Source organism: Equus asinus, chromosome 15 (assembly GCF_041296235.1).
Source record: "Equus asinus isolate D_3611 breed Donkey chromosome 15, EquAss-T2T_v2, whole genome shotgun sequence".
Lineage (NCBI taxonomy): Eukaryota > Metazoa > Chordata > Mammalia > Perissodactyla > Equidae > Equus > Equus asinus.
The window spans coordinates 14977340-14996763 of record NC_091804.1 but is presented as its reverse complement, the minus strand read 5'-3'; the positions used below and the strand labels follow the sequence as shown (position 1 = coordinate 14996763).

General features: G+C 39.5%; 1 protein-coding gene across 8 annotated transcripts in view; it reads left to right on the top strand.

The window, feature by feature from the left end:
• The window catches only part of PLCB4 (phospholipase C beta 4), a 381489-nt gene that overhangs the window by 2300 nt on the left and 359765 nt on the right, over window positions 1-19424 (top strand). The window contains exon 1 of one of the 8 annotated variants that reach the window (XM_070485575.1): window positions 20-96. The exons of the other annotated variants lie outside the window; for them this stretch is intronic. The gene's annotated coding sequence lies outside the window, so the exon portion shown is untranslated. Of the gene's footprint in view, window positions 1-19; window positions 97-19424 lie in introns of those variants that run through there. 8 annotated transcript variants of the gene reach the window in all.

Genomic DNA, 19424 nt, shown 5'->3' with positions numbered 1-19424 from the left:
GAAAAGCAACTGGTGACTTTACCTAGAAGTCTACAAGGAGATTAAGAAAGCGTCTGAGGAACTCTGTTCTTCCGAAAAGAAAAATTGCGTGTCTGTGTGAGTGTGTAAAATTTTAACTTTATCCTTTTCTTTTTTTGAAGACTCTTGGTTTGAAAAATATGTGTGTGGACTGAGAAGCTAATTGTATGTACTTTTCAAACTTCAGTGGCCTGAGTTACAGAATCATGCGGAAGAACAGAAATCTAGCTGGCCAGGGGCATGTGGTTTAATCTCCCATTATCTATGTTATATAATCTAGAATGCTGTGTCTTTCAAAGGACAGCCTTGTATATTTTTCTGCTGGTGTTTTAATCTCTTATGTCATCTCCCTTTTGAACTTTAGAAGTTTAATGAATGATTGCCATCTTGGGAGAACACCTGTTTTCATAAAAATTCACTTTTTAAATGGAATAGCATTTTTTTTATTGGCATTTTAGTGTAAAGAGACTTTTGCTGCCTTAACTAGTAACCCTTTGCATGTAGCAGATTAGAATATAACTAAAGGTACCTTGTATTAGATTACTGATTACGCTTTCCTCCACTGTGTTATTACCCAACCATCCGAACTTAGTTTTGATTTAGCTTTGATGATATCACTCCCCAGCTCTGAATTAATCGCTGGTGAAAATGCTATTCTACAAGTAACTGTCAAAACACAATTTCTAAGCCTCTGTTTGATCACTGGGTACACGTTTTTGTCTGTCAGGATAATGCTACCTTTTATTTGACAAATGCACACCCACACAGAAGAGCTTTGTTCTCAAATACTCTTTTCTAAGTTGTATGTTTGGGTGCCTGAAAATCTGAGTGTTGTTATACTACTTACATGCCCTAGAATCTTGAGGTGGTGTGTTTTTGCCTTGTGAGACGGTGAAATACGGAAGTTTAAAAAGTCTTCAGTTACCAGAAAGCTTTTACAGAAATGGATTTTTTAAATCTACGTCACCTCTTGGGAATATTTCATCCCCAGCAGAGACCAAGCCAGTGCTCATAGCCCCACTGTTTCGTCTTTCCCAAGAACATATCCAACGTCTTTAGATTAATGTACACTGCTGATTTTGGCATCGTGGGGCAGTTATATTTGGCAATCCAAATCGTCGTGGTATTTTCCTAGGGTACTACTAAATCCGTTTTGGGGTTTGATTCATTAACTACTGAAATGATGACTAAGCACTTGCTTAGTATTCAGCCCTAACCTATCCTCCAAGTTAAAATTGAGGTGAAAATGAGCTTCAGAGCTGCTCTCTTGTTTTCCTTGAATTGATCACCTTGGTATGCTGATTTGCGAAAGGATGTGGTAAAAGTGAAGGCAGCTTCTGGATTTTGTGTCTGCCTTTTCATCCCCAAACTTTCAGATGTAGCTGGCAAACTCAGCAGAATTCATAAATAATTTTTGTGGATTATTTTTCAATGATGTGCTAGTAATTAGCTGCCGAGTTTATTTGATTTTTTAATTTTAAAATCTTATATTGAGAATAAATGTTATCTTTGTGGATCACAGCCCTTAGGTAATATAGTCATGGGAAAGAAAGATTACGTATTTCTCATGGTCTTCACAAATGCCCTTAATAGTGAACTCAAATATTTTTGGGGAAGCAAAAATATTGTTTGAAACTTAAAAGTATTTAGCAGATTATGATTAAGTTATCGTCGTTTGTGACCACTTGTAAAGGCTGAAACAGCCTGTTTATTAGGACTGATGACCCAGGTTTTTAGTCAACTGTCTATCACAGTGAGTCCTATAAAACCAAGAACTTCTGCGTTTGATATGCAGAATGAGGTCAAGGACTAATGGAGACGCTTTAATGATCACAGCTGGTATTTCATGTCCAGACTGAAATTTCTAAAATAGTTGCTTTTCATGTCTTAACGTGAACTTGTAGACCATAGTAATGTCTGTCAAAGAGACTTATCCACCTATTGAGAAATTAAGATAGCTTTTCATTGCTGGTGGTCGGCAGCAGCGACTTTGTCTGGTTTTGCTGTTGGTGTTCAAATGTTAACTGTGTTTGCGAGGCCACTGCTTAATCCTCAGTGCTGGCCGTCCCACATTTTTTCTATTTCGCTGTAATATTCAGGAAATCTAATAACCTTGTGTAGGTCTTTCTTCCATTCCTTAGTGTTTGTTTTTCTGTTTAATGGTTTTTCTTTTGATAAAGCCTCCCCTTTAAAGTAGACATACTTCCTCAAGTTGTAATATTATTTATCTCGTTAGGCCTTCGAATGGTGTAAAGGTTTTGTCCATTCAGAGGCTGTGACTCTTTAGCTAGCCAAATATAAAAACGGGTTTGCTTCCCCCTCAATGGAAGTAGAGCTGAGTGATAATGAATTACTGAGTAGATGAGCGAGAAGTTTGCGTTCTCCTTACTGGAAGTAAGCCTGTTTTCAAAAAAAAAAATCACCCCAGAATTGAAAGCTCATTTCCCTTGATTGCAACAACTGCCCCCAAATCCTGCTTTCTAGTCTGGCTGGAAACACATGCCTTCGCGTGCTTTTCATATGCCGAAGGTGTAACCCAAGTTTATAGAGGAGATGAAAGCAGCCAGGCCCTACCTTCCAGATCTCAGCTAGGAGACCCTGATGTTCAAGATGATGAATATTTTCTCTGCATGAACTCCATCTACTTTTTCTTTCCTTTCCTTTGTGGAATCAAAATAGTTGAAAAGGACATAAATCAGAGGAAGCTTTTTCTCTGAACACCTCTCTTGCCTACCACCTGTATAAAACTTTCAATGAGAAGGTTGCACACACTTGACCACAAGATAATGTTATCTTATCCCTTTGACTAGGAGTCTCCTTCACCGCTCTCCTCCCATGATCCTTTGGTGTGCTGAGGACTGGGAAATTTCACCACCAGCAAAGGAGCCACCCTCGGGCCAGGCAAATCATTGCTTTAATAGGCAATGCCCTTCTTAAAGCCTTCTTTTCCTCCTGCACGATTAAAGGATGATTTTGGCCCCCTAACATGAATGAAGTCGCCATTTCCTTAGAACAGGAGAAAGAAAGTAACTCGAAGTAATTAATTGTAAGTAGCTCATCCAGAGAGACAAGATCACAGACCGTTAGATTTACATTTGACGTCTCGCTCTCTCCCTCAGAACAGGACCCCAGCTCAGGTCCACCCTGGAATGGTCTGATGATGGAATTTGGTAGCTCCAGGAATAGAGCTGGCAAATGAATTAGTCTTTATTTTCACTTACTTCCAAATAAGATTTAGACAGGTATTAGAGCCACTGCTGATCTTGGCATTTAAAGGGTTGAAAAAGATGGACATACATTGCTATGGGTATCCAGTTTTTAAAATTATTTTGATGAGTATATTGCAATATCATTGGCTTCCTTTGTGCTTAATTTTATCCATTTAAAAATATTGTGCTGAGAAGGGTCTGTAGGATTCTCCAGACTGAAGGGGGAGTGTGACCCACTCAAGGTAAAGGACAGCTGTTCTGGCTACACTCCGTCTTGGAGGCAGCTGGGTGTCTAAGTGGGGGATTCTACTGTAGCTCTGCTCCCAGGAGTGTAAAGGCGCTGAGATGTTCAGGTGCTGCAGTCAGGCAGACCTGAGCTCAAATCCTGACTGTGCTGTGTGTTAGCTCTGACCCTGGGCATCCACACTTAGCCTCAGTTGCATGATCTGTAATCTGAGGAGAATAACCCTCTAGGGCAAAATGCCTGGTACTATACTGTGAATGATGCTGGGTATGGTGTTACTACTACTGTTGCTCCAACTGCTATTAGTCCTTCTCGTACTAATACTACCAGTATTCCTGCTCACCCGCCAGTTCTCCTCTGCCAGAGGGGCAAATGCCATTGACCTATCCATCCAAAGCATGCTGAATTCCTATAAAACTTTTTTTGGGATTTGAACCCGCAAACCCCAGGCCACCAAAGTGGAGTGGGCGACCTCAACCACCATGCCACTGGGCTGGCACACCCTAGAAAACTTTTAGTAAGGGACATTTGTTCTGCCCCCTTGCAAATACGGAAAGCTCCAGTCACCTTTTAGGACCTCTGTGAAGTTCTGTATCTTCTTCTGGACTTTTCTGACTTTGTGACTGCTGTTAGGCAGAGGGACCTAACATTAATTCAGCCCTAACTGTCTCAAAATTCTGTGACTGTGGGGTTTCAAAAGATAACTCAGTGAAGCCAGATGCTATCCCCAGGGCGTCTGTGTCTTCCAGCCAAGCTTTTGAAAAAGACCATATTAAGCCATTTAGGCCTGGAAGGAGAGAGGCATCCACTAGAATAATGTGGGTATCTTTGATGTCTAGGGGGAGGTTTTGCGCTCCTGTTTTCCCACAGGACTTCAGTGGGAGCGCTCCCTGTCTCTGCTTTATGTAGGAATAGCAACAACAGTGACAAAACAACAGATATTTTGAGCCCTTAAAATACGCCTCATCCTTTAATCTTCCCAACAGCTATTTTGGTGGTTACTACTAGTATTTCCATTTTACATCTGGGGAAACTGAGGCTTGGAAAGGTGAAGTTACTGACTTCAGGGAGTTAAAGTTGGAGATGAGATTTGAACTGAACTCCAGCTTCTAACCACTGTGCTCTGTTACCTGCCACTAAGTCCATGCTGCTGAAAGGTTTGTTACAATAAAAAGTTTTATGACCGTTATTTTAAGTGACACGGCTGAGGTGTGACAGAGAAGCTTCTGGCAACTCTGAGAGAAGCTTCTGGCAACTCTGCTGTGAACACGGAACTGAAATAGGAAGTTGAGGATAAAGCCATGTGTCCTCATCTAATTCACAGGTACATGGGCTGAGACCCTAGGGAGTGGGGGCTGTGTCCATGGGGAGCTCTACCATGCCCCTTCCTGGGGAGCCGCAGGTCTGACAGATTTCTGCCAGCTGAGCGTGGGGCTCAGGGTTGCCAGCGCCTCTCCATTTTCAAGAGAAGCATGAAATCCAAATTTATTCTAAGTGTGAGATCTCATTTAAAAATGTTTAGAAATAATTGGAATAAAAAACGTGTCAGCCCATGGGGTGGCCAAACAAAACATATTCATTGAACAAATTCGGCCAGTGAGCTCCCATTTTGAGCCTTTTGTCAGCTGTAAGTGCCTGGCAACACTGTGTACCAGAAAATGTCAGTAGTTTCGTCTTTAAGTACACCGTCTTCTTTATTCATGCTCTCCCCCCCCCCCCCCCCGCCCCGTTAAATTTCTTACGAAGGTTGTTATGGCCGTTTCTTTCCAGTGGACATAAATTTCAGCTTCTGAATTTCTGCCTGTTTTTTCTCTCTCTCCTTTTTTTCTTAGGATGTTAGCAAATAAACCAATTTAGCAAGGCAGAACATGTTTTTATCTCCTCTTTCTTGGTGCTCCTTTAAAATAAGAACACCTAAGTATGGAGAAGTGGGTGACTTCGTTTATGAGGACGTGGAGGTTCCCTTGCCTGCATCGCTGGTTTGAAGTCTAACCAGTTGTGCAGTATCCCCACGGCTGTTTGATAGTTGCTGTATTTGTCCTGGACGTACAGGGTTGGTGTTGCAGTCTGCGCTCTACTTAACAGCCCTGATTTTCCCTTTGGCCCTTCAATGAGAGATCCCATTGGATCAAGTGAAAGCGAAGTCCCTTTGAGGTGAGTTTCTTTCACATCTGCTGATACTCTGTCGTTGGACAAATCACCAAAGCCGTCTCTAGAATTTCTGTTAATGTTTTGTTTTCATTGGTTTTTAAAATGAGGTACACAATACATTCATATGTTCCAGTTGAAATAATGCAGAAATACAGAAGCAAAATGTAAAATAACTCTTTCCCACCTACACCCATTCCCAGATATAACTATTGGCAACAGCTTAGAGCACCTCTTTTCTCTCCTTTTTCTATGCATTTACATATGTAAGTATATGTATGTGTCTTTTTCTTATTACATAAACTGGCTCATACTGTATACAGTTTTCTGTGACTTGCTTTGATCCACTTAATGTGTATCTTTGAGATCTTTCCGTGTGAGTATACTAGTTATCTTTTTCTTCCTAACATTACATTATCTTTTTCTTTGTAACAGTACATAAACTTGGGTAGTGTGGGCGTACTGTATTTTATTTAGCTATTCTCCTGTTTTCTCTGTGGCAAACTGGAAGATTGAAGGTCTTTGTACGTAGGTCTTCACGTACATGTGTGAGAATTTCTTGTAGCTAAATTCCTAGAAACAGAACTATTTGGTCAAAAGGGTATATACATTTTACATTTTGGGAGAGCACTGCCAAATTGCCTTTAAAAAAGCTCTCTATGGAATTTCTATCTAGTGGAGCCTCAAATTATGAGCATTTCCTCTAATTGAAGCATGTCCCACATTGTCACATGGCTTTACTAATTCAGTCAGATTTTGGTTATATACAGTACACCAGGAAATAACTTAAGAAATAGTCTTTGTCCTTAAAATTCCTTGAAAATACAATACTTAATCAAAAAGAATTTACCACTTAAGAGGCTAATTTAAAAACTCTTTAGTAAAGAGATATCTTGTAGAATCAGAGTTGAAAATCTATATTCTAATCTATATGGTTAGTTGTGAAACTCTAGACTCCTCAGACCAGGGACATGTCATGAGCATCCTTGAATATATGGTCAAAGAAGTGAGGTCCTGCACAGCCAACAGAGGTTGAAATTGACCTCAAGTTAAAGGAAAATCAAGTTAATTTCATTGCTAAAAATTCTGTCTAGGTGTATTTATAGCTTTAGACTTTCAAATACTTAATTATTTAAGAATCTCTTTTTACCTTCTACTTGAAGTAGAAGGTTCAGATATAATGCTATTTTATTGTTTTACTAGTTAATAGATACTTGAAGTTAATTTCCATTATACTTAGACATGGTATGTGGACAAAGGGCTATATAAATTAGAAACTACACTGTATTTTTATTTAGAGAGATATTGGGAAAAATACGGAAAATCTAGGTCACTGATTCCCGTCTTTTTTCAGAAGTGATACCTTTAATAACTATAGATTTTATCAATAATATGGAGTAAATTATTAGTAAATTTTTAGGATTTTGTGACATCCCTTGAAAGACTTGGAATCACTCTAAAGCGTCACAATATCAATGCTAGTAAATCTTAATGTGGGTAAACAGCAGGAAAATGAAATATTGTTTCTGTTTTCAAAGATGGATTCTGTTCTTTCATCTGTTTCTCCAGATATCCATTTTTACGAAAAATTCTGGTTAGGTTGGCAATGACATTCAGATTCTGATTCTCTGCCTTCTGCATGTTTATTTTTACAGCACATTGTGAATTGTAGAAATATGGTAAGATTCAGTCATCTTTCCTTGGCATTGAAACCTTGCATATTCCAGAAAGTCTGTACTAGGTTTTGCTCATGGAAATGTTACAGCGTTTTACAGTTTACAGTTTCCTTTGGTAATGTCTGTGAAAGCCACAATGGAGGGCCCCACCTGGTCGTTCTTCAACCCTCTGTCATTCAGGGTCCTGTTGGGGAACAGATGGCAAGTATAAACTGAGTCTTTTGAGGAGGGCTTTAATAAAGGGACCCTTGAGAAGGTGTGGGCAGGTGTGGTTGAGAAGGTGAGAAGGTGTGCTTGGAGGGACCACAGTCAGGGTGAGTGCTGAATAGAGACTGAGCAACAATAGGGAGCCGTTCCTACTCCAAGTGAAGGGGCCAGAAGGGCTCTCTGACAAGAGCTGTGCCCTTTTGTAAATTAGAGGGACACAACCAAGCTGTAATATCTCTGCAGGGAGATAGCAGGGGAATAAACACGCCCACCTCACTTTCCTCCTGCCCCCAAACTCTGGTTTGTGCCTTCCACTAGCTAAACCCAGACAGAAGCCAGAGGGCAAGGGAGAGGAGGCAGGGGTGGAGAAGGATGGAGAATAGGCCTGGGGAGGCAAATGGCAGACTCTACCCACCTGCCATTCTAGAGCGAAGTTGTGCAGGGGTGAGAGGTCAGGCCAAGATGGAAAGTCTATGGCCTGGTTTTGTGGACAAAGAAAAGAAAACTGCAGATACCATGATTCAATTTAAATTGAAGTTGGGAGTATTCTATGGTGGCACGTGGCTGGTATCAGTAAGATTTGTGGGGGGCTTTAGAGTAACATTTAAAAAAAATTCTTTCAGTCAATTGGAATGGTTTTCTTGGGAAATGCATAGAATGGGAAACTTTATGTATTTAACTGGTGAACCAAAAGTGTAGGCTATAGACAAGAGAGACGAAAGGGATTCGTAAAGTCTGTCAATGTGGAGTTGGATACCTAAGATATAATTCCTTTGCTTTTAATATTTTATGAAAATATTTTATCTAAAATGTCAGGTACCTGGGGGGAAAAGACTAGGAGGAAATTAAGGTTATTAACAGTAATTTTCCTTCAAAGAAGTCAATTTAACTGAATCATTAGCATCACCAAGAAGAGACGAGCTGTATTTTCCCATTGTTTGGTATTGGCAGTAAGACTCAGATTTCAGCCTCATTTATTCTCTTGTTTTCTTGGCTCTGTTGTTTGAAAAGGTGAAGACTGCTCTGTTTAGTTTGTGTGCTTGTCTTGAATGAACGAGCAATGAAACTTGATTAGAATCATAAAATCACACTGCAGTAAGGAATATCAAGAGTTCATTTTTTCTTACCTCCAAATTTTATGGTGTAAGAAACCAAGACACTAGCCATTACAACTGCTGTGTGCCCATTCCCCAAGTTGGTGACTCTAGGGAAGCCACTTCACTTCTCCATCCTGAAGGAATTGTACTAGATTAATTCATTTCTGCTGTTACCCTTGTGGACTTCTGAAGGCCCTGATTGCATGGGCTTGCTTGTCCAGTCTATACTGTTGTCCTATGTTAGACGCAGAGCTTTGGAAGTATCTTATCCATCACCCAGCCCTCAAATGGTATTCTCTGCAGGTCTCTACATCACTGTAGACTCTTCTTACTCCACAGACTCTTTCACTACGAGATAACTCATTCACTTCTACCATTTTTACAACCACTTGTTCGCAGATGAGTCCCATATCCCTGACCTCTTCTCTGAGCTCCAATTCTATCCAGTTTTCTTCTGGAAATCTTAACGTTGAAGTCCTGTGAGTACTCTCAGATCTGTGTGTCCAAAACAGAAGTCCTCAACTTCATTCCAACCCTGTCTCATCCTGGCTTCTACATTTTTGTGAAACAAGTCACCGATCTGTTGCGCCAACAGCATCTATCTGTCCTCTCCTCTCCCATTGCCGCTGCTTAAGTTTATGTCCTCAGTGACTCATGTCTTGCTTGCTCCAATAACCCTTCAGTTTCCCTGTTTCTCTAGGCAAATAAACGGCTACTTTATAAGTTTACATCTTTGCTCATTTATTCTCCATGCTCAGCTGAAGGAATTTTGCACAAGACAAATCTTATTATAGCATTACCTCTAAAATGCTTCAGCAGCTTCCTATTGCTTTCAGAATTTAATTCTGTTTCCCTAATTTGCTAAATACAAGCTATCCATGGGCCGGAGCTCTACAGTGAAGTTTGAATGCCTTTATTTACGTCGCCTTTACTAAGCTATATTAAAATTCCAAGGATGCGAGGTCTGTGGCCACAGTGCCTTTGCCGACTTGGCACTCAATCCCCTTCTTTGACTGGCTGAATCCTATAGACCTTTACAGACTTCACATAGTTGCCGTCTTTTCCAGAAAGCCTTCCTTGATTTCACCTCCAGGTTGGGTGCAAATCCTCAGTCCTCCTGTTGAAATTGTTTGCAAATTTTAGCCACAGCATGACTTTCCTGGGGAAGGGAAGAATCTGGTGCATATTAGAAACTAAATCAACATCTCTTAAATGGATGAATAACCAAATGCCATTATTGCAAAGTCTGCAGACTGGGCAAATTAGGAAAGCAATCTGATGAATAAGCAGAAGAAGTGCCATGTTTAATAAATTGAAGCCATCTGCAGACTTATTACAGAGGGAAAAAGTGTTCCATGATTATTTACACTGGTCACTGAGAAGTAGCACGATGATCAATTTGGAAAGATGATCAATAATTTGAAAACTCTATATTCGTTATTTCTGGTAACAGAAATTCTGATATTATAATTTATTAGTATACTTAGACCAGAGGAGACATTTCTCTGAATATAGTTTATCATCTAGTCCTGGTGGGCACACTCTCTTAGTGTTTTTCTATTTTATGAGTTTGATTTTAATCAAGTGATGCTTATTTTTCTTACACTATGATAGAATCCCAAATCAGAGAAATTTTTTGATTTCAAACTTGCTGGAAATTTAGAGGGAGAGAGCATTTATTTAATCAGATTATTTTTATTAAGTGGAACTCTTGGTAATCTAAAATGCTTTGTATTTATTTTAGCATTGTATTTTCCAAATGACCTCTGAATATATCAGTGCCAAAGAGAAAACAAGAGAGCTCTTAATTAATTGAAGGAAAATAGTCTGCTGAATATTGTTTTTAAGAGAGTATCTTTTGCAATTCCAAAATCAGGAGGGAGCATTTTATTCATGTTGTTGGTTGAGTCTTACGAAAATATTGGCTTTGACGGTCTTAACCGTGCCCTTCTCCCTGAGCTTGGAGCGTCAGCAATGTTTAAGAGGTTTCTTCTTCCTAACTGGCATCTTTTTGATTTAGCACCTTTCTTTTAGCTTTGTGTTGAAAACATGTTGGCTAAGTATGTTAATTATTAGATATATCCTTATTCAAATTTGAATGGAGACAACATGAAGAAGGATTATAGTTTAGTTATTGCAGCTTCTGAGAAAGTATTTCACCATAGCAGGTTAGAAATACAGATGGAGAAGGTTTCCTTTTAGTTAGAGCCTTTTTGGACCTGTGAGGCCCTCTGAGAATCTAAAGTCTGGCCTCATTCTGTCCATTTTTCATTCTCTTTGAAAGAATTTCAAAGTAACTGGTTAAAGCTCCTCTCCCATCTGTCATGAGTAACACGTAGAAGTTTCTTGTGCAGCTATCGGAGAGAAGGGAGGAAATGTAAAAGCACAGATCATTTGGGTATTAATACTGATCCTGAAAGTAACTCTGCCGGAACCAGGCTCTTTTGAAACGTTCTGTTACATGTTACTTTTTATTTTCTCAGCTTGAATTTATAAACATGGCAGACCAACAGGTTTCATATCAAGATTGATAACCAGGAAGAATCCACTCTTTGATTGAGTGGCAAATACCTTTTAAAAACCTTCTGGAGATTTTCACTTTTTACCAGACCAAGGCTGGGTTTACCAAACCAAGCTTTGTTGGAGAGGTGAAGGCATGCATTACCTGCAGGGTAGACCCCACTTCTAAATAGGGTTTCTGGTCTAGAATATCTCAAGAGAAATTCGTGTCCTTTTCCTCCTACAGATGAAAGTACCCTTTTTTTGGGCAGAAGACATACGATGCCAGGAACACAAGTGCTAGTGAATCAGTGCTTCCTACCCCCACCTCATGTAAGGTGTAAGACCATCAGGAAGGAAGTGTCACACACACACAGACACACGCACGCACGAGATAGATGGAGACTGCAGGCTCTCGGGCCACGCTGTGGAATGAACGGGATTTGTGCAAAGTCACACTGTAAAGAAATGGAGCCAGTTCTTTGATAATTTTGAGTCTTTACAGGTGGCTTTGTGGTATTTTTAGAAAGTTGTGATTTCCCAGGGTACTTTAAGACCAGGCCCCACCCCAGTGTCCTTTTGGCCTAGGCAGTGTGTCCTGGGCCTTACCAATAAATGCAGCTAGTTAATTCTCTCAGCGAATCAAAGGTGGTATAATTACCACTGTTTGATACTCAGAAAACTGAGTGATTGAAGCACTTCTTCAGGGTCACACAGTTGATCATTGGCACAGGCAGGCTTCAAACTGAGGTCTATCTGAATCTATACGGCAACATCTGTGGTCAGCGAGGTATGTGGGACACACTTCTCCCTCCCTTCTATCTGATGGAGCTGTCCTTTTGGTTCAGGGTAGCAATGTGTCCACTTAAAAATCTCCCCTTCTTGGCCTACACTGTAGCCAGGAGTGCTCACCCAGTTCTGGCCAGGGAGATATAGATAGACATCATTGTGTAGGCTTTTTCTCCCTCATTTCTTCCTTTCCGTCCTGGAACTGGGACATGATGCTTAGACTTGCAGCTGCCATCTTGTGGTTATGACAATGAGAGCCACACACTGAGGATGGCAGTACCGGAAGTAGAGGGCGCCCAGTTTCTTGATGACTTACTTGAGTGGCTTCACCAGCCTTGATCAACTTACCTATGAATTTCTTGTTAACTGAGAAAAATAAGTGACAATTTGATTAAGTCTCTTTGATGGGTGTTATGGACTGAATTGTGTCACTCCAAAATTCATATGTTGAAGCGGTAACCCACAGTACCTCAGAATGTGACTGTATTTGGGGATAAGAGATAAATAAATTAAAAATGAAACTGTTAGGATGGGACCTGTTCCACTGTGACCAGTGTCCTTTTAAGAAGAGGATATTAGGATACAGGAAAGAAACCAAGGATGTGTGTGCACAGAGGAAAGGCTGTGTGAGCACACAGTGAGAATGTGGCTGTCTTTATGCCAAGGAAAGTTCCCAGAAAACAATCCTGTTGGCACCTTGATCTTGAACTTGCAGCCTCCAGAACAGTGAGGAAATAATTTCTGTTGTAAACCACCCGGTCTGGGGTATTTGTTATGGCAGCCCTAGCAAACTAATACAGTGGGGTTTCTTTACATGCAGCTCAAAGCAGTCCTATTGATAGCAAAACTGAAACAAATGAAAGTATTATAGACCACAATAGTATAAATGATTTATTTGTTCTGCTGTTTCTTTTCTTTTCTTTTCTCTTTTTGAGGAAGATTAGCCCTGAGCTAACTGCTGCCAATCCTTCTCTTTTTGCTGAGGAAGACTGGCCCTGAGCTAACATCCGTGCCTGTTTTCCTCTACTTTCTATGTGGGACACCTACTACAGCATGGCTTGCCAAGCGGTGCCATGTCCGCACCCGGGATCCTAACTGGCGAACCCTGGGGCGCTGAAGCAGAACTTGCGCACTTAACTGCTGCGCCATCAGGCCGGCTACTGTTTCTTTTTTTATGAATGCTGTCTCCATAGCCCTTGTGATACTATGTTTGTTTACCTGTTTAACTTCCAGTGTCCTGCCTCTAGACACACGCATACACACACCTGCACACCCCAACACACACACTGCGCTTCTTAGGCTGAGGTTGTCTGTTTCGTCTTCGTTCGCCTCGCACAATAGGTGGCACATAGCAGGCACTTTATCCTTGTTTGTTGAATAAATTTGTTTAAAAGAATGTAGTTGGCAATATTTAGGAAAACAGAATGGTCAAAATTAGAATAGTGATTTAAAAAAACATGTGTACTCTTTCATGATTTCAAAATTATAATTTTGATATTTGAACATGTAATCCTAATTTGAAAAGGGGATTTTGTTCCTGAGTTGGCTTAGTTTTCAGGGGATTTGCTTTCACTGAACTTTCGTAAGTTAGTTTGTTTATGGGCAGGGGTTAGACAAATCGTGTAGATCCTTTAGTCAGCCCATCTGTCTATCTATGTATCTTTCCTATGTAAGTTTTACATCCTTCTTTAAGGAGTCTTAGAGTGGAAACCTTTCATGTTAAGTGAGATTAAATCATTTTCCATAATTAGGAACTTGAATCATTGCCTAATTTATAGTTTGATAAGTAATGTGTACTTATGGAACTTCTCTGCTGTCACTCTAAGTCAGAGGGTAAGTTTTTTTAAACAACAACAAAAAAATGGTTTGGTTCTTCTTTCTTAACTTTTAACTTCTAACTGAACTTTTAAGTAGTCCAGAAAATCTTTTAATTTCTTTTTAGGTAGTAGGCGCTTTTCTTTTCTAATATACTTTATTCTATAATATTGTATGGAGAATAAATTGTGTGGACTTTCATTAAGTGCAATGTCATATTTTGCTTGATTTGGTGCTTTTTAAACAGGATGGTGCTTTCTTCTTAAATCATGCAGAAACTGGATAGTTCAGATATGATACATTTTATTTAAAATACTGTAACCAGGGGCCAGCCCCGATGGCCTCGTGGTTAAGTTCAGTGCACTCTGCTTCGGGGGCCTGGGTTTGGTTCCCGGGCACAGAGGCCACACCACTGTTAGTGGCCACACTGTGCTGGCTGCTCACATACTAAAAAATAGAGGAAGATTGGTACAGATGTTCGTTCAGGGAAAATCTTCCTCACCAACAAAAAAAATAATGCTGTATCCAGAACCTGACATACTACAACATAGAATGGGGTCAAGGTAATAAGATGTCTTGACCCGTTTATGTATGTGCATGAAATTTCAGTGACCTCATGAATTCCTTTGAATTTATTTGAATAAACTAATTTTGAGCTGTTTGGTTCTTTCAAGCGATCATAACTCATTCTCAGTTTTTCAATCAGATTTGTATAGTAGCTGACACGTAGTAGGCCCTTACATATGTCCTAAAATGAATCTGTAAGATGGGGACACTGACCACATGCTGCTATTCTGCATCTCTTGTCATTTCATGGTTTCATACATCCTATTTTGGATTTGTATGCATTCTGCTGTTTCTAAAATTGGTAGCTAAGCAATGCATTTTTTAACATTAATTATCAAGTTTTGTCTTACTCTTAAATTTCCTGTGTTTATGTGAGGCAGCACAGTGGGCATCTTTCTATCTTGCTGAAACCCACTTTCCTGGGCTGAAAATATATTGACCTTGGCTATAACCTTGACATTTAGGAGAGTTGACTAGACTCTGAAAACATAGAGCCCAGTGTGATTGTAAATGCCTGTTCCTATGACATCCTCAGTTACGTAATAAAAATAATCCAGAAAATTGTCAAGATATGTGAACATTTTATACGGGGATTGGCCTTATACAGCACAGACTTACGAGAAAGAGTTCATTTTCCTAAGAATCCTTCAACAAACTGAAGGTTGGGCTCCCAGTCCTGAGGCTCTGACTCTCTGGATATTATAACCACAACATCTGGAAGAACGTCTGTTTCTTCCTTTGAAAAAAATATGTTTAAACTCTTTTTTTGGAGGGATGTTATAAAATGTGTCCATCGCATGACTCATTTTGGAGTATAAGAGGTGATATGAATTAAATTATCATTGAAATTTTTACCCTGTCTGCTTTGCTCATTTAGACTATATGACCTTACAAAGAGTCAGGCAGAGCGAACATGACAGAAAAGATCACTTGAAACTTATTTCATCTGGATTGAAAAGGATATATTTTATAGCTGAGGATTCCGCACAGAAAATAGCTTTCTAAAGTTACTCTCAAGTATAGCATCAGTGTATTGGGAAGGAAATCAGTATTTTTCAAGTGCCTCGTAAAGGTCAAGCATTCTACCAGGTACTTACATTTGGGCATAACTCATTGGGAGACAGCAAAATGGTTGTGTGTACTGTGGGGTCCTCGCCTTGTCACCGACTAGCTAAGTGACTACTGAGTGACCTTGGGCAAGTTATTGACCTCCTCTTCCTCATCGTCACTTTTCACATCAATCCTGTGAGATGGGTGGAGGGATTCCCATTCTACAGATAAGGAAACTGAGGCCACTTAGGTAATTTGTTCAGGGCCACACAACCAGCAAATTGCAGTACTTGGATCTGGAGCCAGACATTGCTCAAGATCCCACCCTCTCTCTCCCATTCTCTGTGGTCCCCCAGTTGATGTCATGTTGCATGAGCTTAGATTAGGGGCACTAGTAATATAGAAAAAGCTCTGAAAAGGAAATTGGGAGAAGTGAGTTTTAGCTGGCCCTTCCCCTAGCTAACTGCGTGTCCTTGAGCAAGTCATCTGTCTCAGCTCCCTTATCTCTTAAGTAGAGGGCTTGGGCTCGTACAACCCTTTCAGATTTTGCCCCTTTATCATCATAAAGTGTTCCTCTTTGTGTCTAGTAATACTCCTTGTGTTGAAGTCTATTTGTCTTATATTAATTTAGCCAGTTTAGCTGTTTGTATGCATGGTATAACTTTTCCCTTTCTTCCAACTAATGTTTCTATTTAAAATGTTTCTCTTTCTGGAGAACATATGTTTGAGTCTTGCTTTATTATTGTTATTGCTGTTATTTTATTCGTATTGACAACCTTTGCCACTTGAATGAGTGTTTAGTCCATTTACATTTAAAGTAGTTGTTGATATGTTTATATTCTGGAGTTAAAGTTTTAAGAGGTATATTAAATTTTCATTTTGGTTTTCTATATCTTCTCAGTTTTCTTTCTGACTTAACTTTATGAAAAAATAATCTTGTATGGGTTGGAGACTTATTAGTGTAACTGGTTTGTTGAATGGGCCACATTTAGTAAGACACAAAAAGAAAATAGCTTTATTCTTTTCCCACCTCTACTTTGGATGATATTTTCAGCAGATCCCATAGCTTTTGAATCATTTAAAAATATTGGAACAACTAATTTTCAAATATGAGAAAAATGGGGTACAATGTGCACTGTAACTTCTGTCCTCCCATCCAGTTTATAGCGTCTCCCCTTTTCTGTCCTCAGGCCCGACACCTGGCTTGGTGATCATCAGTCAGAAAGAAAGGTCATTTTTAGTTCAGCCGTCCTCTCTGCACTTCCTTCTACCCACTGTTTCTGGCTCCTCCAGAGTCCACAGGGAGGCAGAAGAGGGATGAAGGCTGTTGTACTTGCTGGTGCTGGTTTGTTTTCGTGGCCTGCTGTTTCTCATATACACGCTTATGGGTTCTTTGGAGGTCGCCTGCAGGGTCCATCGACACCATGCCATTATTGGATGTGGGCAGTGTTACTCCTAGGTGACCACTCATGACCTTCAGCTCCTGTCCTCCAGTGGCACATTGCTGGAGCATTTCTGAGCCCCTGTCCAGGCAGCCCTCTGGGGTGGAGACCTTGCAGGATTACTTAAGCCTCGTTAACTTGGTCCACAGGAAAACTCACATGTAAGCACCATCAACTCTGAAGTGTAGCCTGTTCCCACTTGTCCTGAGGTTCTCTTTCCTTGCTCTACTGTTACAGGCAGCATCAGCCAGGCCTGAGGCTCCAACCTCACACATGCCCCACAGAACAGGCTGTGAGTTTCTGCACAGAGGCAAGCATCTAGCCAGGGAATATTAGCCTCCCTCACTGCATATAGCCCCAAGGTATGAGGGTTTGTTTGGGCACTTGGTAGAGAGGAAAGGAAAGGGAACTAGTCTTTACTCTTGAGAATTCTGTGTCTCTCTTTTTTTGTTCTTGATAAGGAAGATTGGCCCTGAGCTAACATCTGTGCCTATCATCCTCTACTTTGCATGTGGGGTGCTGCCACAGCATGGCTTGATGAGTGGTGTGTAGGTCCGTGCCTGGGACTTGAACCAGCAAACTCTGGGCCACGGAAGAGGAGTACGTGAACTTAACCACTATGCCACCAGGCCAGCCCCCTGAGAATTCTCTTTAACAAGTATGTTCTGCAATACAAGTTCTTCTCATGCGTAGACTCCCGGGGGTGCCCTCTGGACTGATTTGACAATGTGCAGCAAGTCCTGTGGTCATGTGAAAGGAACTCATCACCTATTGTCTTTAACGTTGAGACTAGCTGAAAATTTGAAACAATAAGAGATTTGTCCTACTTCTGTTGAAAAGAATTTAGAAATTATTGGCTCAATAGCAAGATGCACAGATAAACAGTATACTTTCAGCTACATTTATAACTTGTGAACTACCACACTTTATAATCTTTTCACTGTAACGAGAAATACTAAGTACAAAATAAATGCTTAATGAATCAACTCTTGGAGATTTTGGTGATTTTGTCTCTGGGGAAAGTAAGGGTGACCAATGTAATAAAAGGAATGAGGTCTCTAATCTGTGATACTCTTTACTAATTTAGTTAAACAATTGGTCACTTAAGTGGAAATATATAATTCAAAACTATTGTTAGCTCACTCAAACTAGTTGGTCAGGTTGGCCCAGGTAGATAAAACCTGTGCCTGGATTGACAGGCACCTCTGGTGGAAATCTGTAAACAATGCCAATCATAGATCTATTTATGCATTTTATATATGTGTATATGTGTGTGTATATTATATGTACATATTATACACATGTATATGTATAAGTAAACACATACATGTGTATATATTTATGTGATGTGTATGTGTATATACTAGTGTATATATCCACATGTAAATTTGTATATTTATAGTTCTGATACAGCTGTCACAGAGATGACATATGATGGGGTTACCTCAAATATATTTTAAGAGTTAGTAAAGTATAAATAGCAATAGCACAGATAAAGGAGAATGGTTTGGAACAAGAAACAGGTAATTTTCTAATTTTTGGAGCAGCTACAGATGAATATAAAATGTATTTATCTGTTCATGGTTAACTTATTTTGAAGTAGAAAATAATCTGAAAACATCTAATGTGATTTTGTACTAGAATCTATAGGTGACAATATAAGAAGTCATTTTAAAGTTTTAAATTTAATTTTGACTAGAGTTAATTATCAATGTATTTTCAAAATATATTAACATATTTATTACACAGTAGTGATTTATGTGAAAAAAAAAAAGATTATATCTCAGTGGCTAAGATTGAAAACATCTTAGGAGATTTTGTCTTTGTCTTTTTTATAAAAGATTTTTTCATAATAAAAGATTGTGTCTCAGTGTCTAAGATTTAAGAAAATACCTTTGGAGCTTATGAAAGTAATACACGATCATGCTAAACATATGGGAGAATACATGAAAAGCCCAAAGCATGTGGCAGAAGTGCTCTTAATCTAATCATAAGCAGATGACCATTATAGGCCACAGTGAGAAACACCAGATTGCTTTTTGTTTATTGATATATTTTTTCTATGAGTTATAAAAAATTGGTCTTTTCGTGGCAGAACTTCCTTTGATCTATATTTAATCAGCTCACTTATTTTTCTGTGACAGACTAATAAGAATTCCGTTTCACGGCTAGATTTTCTGTGTAGGAAGCTGTACCAAGATCGTGTACCATATAATCAGAAAATCTGCTAAATATAACTTGTCAAACTTTATTTGTAGAGTAGATTTTTTTGTAATTTTTTGAGCCTTAGTTGATTGTTAAGAATTACTTTAAGATGCAGAAAAAGAAATAAGGAAAGTGAGCTTGTGTATAAGAAAAGAGGTATTTTAGCACTCAAGTGTGTTTTTAGTTCTAGCCCTTGAAATGCTTATGGCAGTTAATTTGGTGTGGACCTCAATATTTCATTTTGTAAATGGGGCAGTGTCTGTCGGATTGTGGGGTCAAATGCAAGGGGGAATATAAATGCTTTTGGCCTATTTTTCTGGGTATACTTTAAGCAAGGTAAGCCTTCATGAAGGAGTCCTAATTTGTTAGAAAGCTTGGAATTTTGAGCAAGAGATTTAAAGAAGAAGTTGTTTACAGAGTTCTACTTTAAGTATTACCAGGTATTGTCTTTGTAAAAG